General features: G+C 34.8%; 1 pseudogene; it reads right to left on the bottom strand.

Annotated features, from left to right (window-relative positions):
• Nucleotides 1–2,153: 2,153 nt before the first annotated feature.
• On the bottom strand, nt 2,154–3,094 carry LOC116859268 (annotated as a pseudogene).
• Between the last annotated feature and the right edge of the window lie 412 nt (nt 3,095–3,506).

The raw sequence follows: 3,506 nt of genomic DNA, 5'->3' as shown, positions 1-3,506 counted from the left end.
AGAAAGGTAATACTGTATATAAACAACATTATATTCAGTCTTTTAAAATATAATTTCAAAGAACATGACGATATGTGCATATGTATTTCTAAAATGTGCAAAACTTTTGAGATTTCAAAATAAGAAATTAGCCATAAACTTTGATTTGTATTATAAGTTTATATTACATTACATTTTTCTAAATCATAAATTTCTGTGAATGATGATAGTGCTGCAGAATAAAATAATTTTTATCATTGAAAACTAAGTCAATTATTTAAATAGTTAGAAAAGTTTGAAATTAATAAGAGCATAACCAAACAGAACACTTACATCATAACCCCTCTTTCTTTTTCTTTTAGTGCATTCTAATGTCTATTTCCATGAAAGATTTATTTGCTGCATGTTTATATTTAGCTGTTTATGAGCTAGATAATTATAGAAAATTATAAAGAAAATATATTTTTATTATTTGGTTATTTATTTATTTATTATCAAGAAAGAAAAGGTTAGGAGGGGCAGAGGGAGAAAGAATCTAAAGTAGGATCCATGGAGCCTGATGTGGGCCCAGATCTCATTACCCTGAGATCATGACTTGAGACAAAAATAAGAGCTTGATGCCTACAGATGTTGGGGAGGTAGTGGAGAAAGGGGAACCCTCTCACACTCTGGGTGGGAATGCAAACTGGTTTAGCCACTCTGGAAAACAATAGGAGGTTCCTCAAGTTAAAAATAGAGCTACCCTAGAACCCAGTAACTGCACTATGAGGTACCTATCCAAAGGATACAAAAATAGTAATTTGAATGGGAATATGCTCCCCAATGCTTATAGCAGTAGTATCTACAATAAATAATTATGGAAAGAGACCTGATGTCCATTGGCAGATGAATGGAGAAAGATGTGGCATACATTTAAAATGGAGTATTTTTCAGCCATCAAAATGAATGAAAACTTGCCATTTGCAACAATAAGAATGGAATTAGATGGTAGTATGCTAAGTAAAATAACTCAGTCAGAGAAACACAAATATCATATGATTTATCTTATATGTGGAAAAAGTTAATGAACTTAGGGGAAGGGAAGGAAAAATAAAATAAGATGAAAACAGAGAACACAAATCTTAAAAGACACTTAACTATAGGTAACAAACTGAGAGTTTCAGGAGACGAGGTGATGTGGGGAAGAGATAATTATTTCTGCAATTAGAATTTAAAACATTAATAACTTTTTCACTTTCCATATGTTATACCACCCAGAAAGGTTGAAACAGTGTAATTGCATGTATGTAGTAAATAGAAAACTTTATGTAGGTGTAGAAATGTTATCCATGGAGAAATAAATCTTCCAGGTGCAGTTGTTCTCTTATTTTAATCTTCAGTGATATTGGTAAGTATATTTTGAAATAACAATAATATTCTATTTACCTATGTTCCAGCTTTGTGAATTTACATAAAAAAGAATTGCAAGAATATATCAATTAATATTCAGAAAAAAAATTAACAGCAAATCGTGTAATGTAGCAGAAGCAAGGAAGAATAGTGCAATATTAAGGAGATTCAGAACACCTAGGCTCAGCTTCTGGGAAACATTTTCAGTAATGTGAGACATGCTTCTTCTCTGGATCATAAATCAGGACACTGATGAATCCACATTCTTATTGAAGGAGGGAGGTTTTATGACCCTCTAGCCAAGTATGCAGAACCAGGATGTATAGGCTAACTCAATAAGCAGAAATTAAAACAGATTACCAGAAACCAGGTACAAACTTAAGAACATGCACATTTTTAAAAGATTTTATTTATTTATTTATTTGACAGACAGAAATCACAAGTAGGCAGAGAGGCAGGCAGAGAGAAAGAGAGAAGCAGGCTCTCGGCTGAGCAGAGAGCCTGATGCAGGGCTCAATCCCTGGAACTTGGGATCATCACCTGAGCCGAAGGCAGAGACTTTAACCCACTGAGCCACCCAAGCATCAGAACATGCACATTTTCCCTAGCAATGCTCCAAATTTCTGTCAGACCCAAATGCAGCTTCATTAATGAGTCAGTGTTTTTAACTCCATTTCGTCAAGGAATACTACTATAGTTCCAGGTAACTCTGGAGATAAGTACAGATTCCCAACAAACTAGGAAGATTAATCTTATATTTAAACAGATATTAAAAAGACAACACTCTAAATTTTGGGAAAAATAAGGATATTCTCCTTTGTCAAGAGTCTTCCGGTGATCAGCTTCCCCAGACTTGTCTTCTGGCCTTGTTTCTTAAGCTGTACATGATAGGATTAAGGGAATGAGGCAACAAAATATAGAAAGAAGATAGAACAAGATCAGTGAGTGATGTACACACTAAAATAGGCTTCAGGTAAGCAATGAAAGCAGTTGAGACAAAAAGTTCAACTGCCAGATGTGGAAGGCAAGTAAAATAGGTTTTTAACTGCCTTTTTGTGCATGGTATCTTTCTGACAATGGTGACTATATAGAAGTATGAGCCTGTGATGCAAATAAAGCAATAGAAATCCAGGACTGCATTAACAAGAATGAGTACAATTTCTGCAGTAATATTCTCTGAGCAAGTAATAGCTAGCAACTGGGGAATATCACAGAAGAGTTGATTCCACAGTAAGATAAAGAGTATGTTCCTGCTGTATGTATAACAGATATCAAGCCACCACTGAGGCAGTTCAGAGCCACCATCTGCACACATGTACCCCTATTCATGATGACTTCATAGTGCAGGGGATGGCAAATGGCAGCATAGCGGTCAATAGACATCACTGTAAGGAGGAACAACTCTGCCTCTGCTGAAAAGGGCACATGGAAGACCTGGGTGACACAGCCAAAAAATGAGATAGAATTGCTGTGTGTCAAGGAATTGACAACAATTCTGGGCACAACAGCTGAAATGAGACAAAGATCAAACAGAGACAAATTCCTTAAAAAGAAATACATGGCTGTGTGCAGGCATGGGTCCAAGGATGTTACGGCAGATGAGGCCATTCCCCACCAGGGCTAACAGGTACATTACTGTAAAAAGCACAGATTGTAATAGCTGAAGACTCCATGGGGCGGAAAATCCCAAGATAAGAAATTCTGTCACTACCGAGATATTGCTCATTATTGATAAAACATTCTGCGTTAAAAAAAGAAAACATGGTTATAGTGGTCAGAAATTCAAAGTATAGTTACTTTTTCTCAGTAAAGCTGAAAAAAAACTGCTAAATTCTTATAATATTAATTAATTCTTATCACATTAATGTGTATGAAGACATGTCAAAAGTAGTTTTTAAATGCATTTTCCTCATCAATTAATCCATATTTTCATCAAGTAATATTTCTCTGTGTGTCGAAGCATTATAATGCTATGCAAGTGTATGCACAAATTATGAGATTTGCAAAAATTATGAGATAATTCTCATGAATTATGAGATACACACATATATGTGTTTGTCAGGTTTTACTTTAGTACACTGCTACAAATAGAAAATAGGTCAAATTTCTGCTTACAAATCTATATTTCCTTCCCTTGT

Source organism: Lontra canadensis, unplaced genomic scaffold (assembly GCF_010015895.1).
Source record: "Lontra canadensis isolate GAN:19392208 unplaced genomic scaffold, GSC_riverotter_1.0 scaffold152, whole genome shotgun sequence".
Taxonomy (NCBI): domain Eukaryota; kingdom Metazoa; phylum Chordata; class Mammalia; order Carnivora; family Mustelidae; genus Lontra; species Lontra canadensis.
Note: the sequence above shows the minus strand (reverse complement) of the source record. Positions and strands in the feature narration are given on the sequence as shown.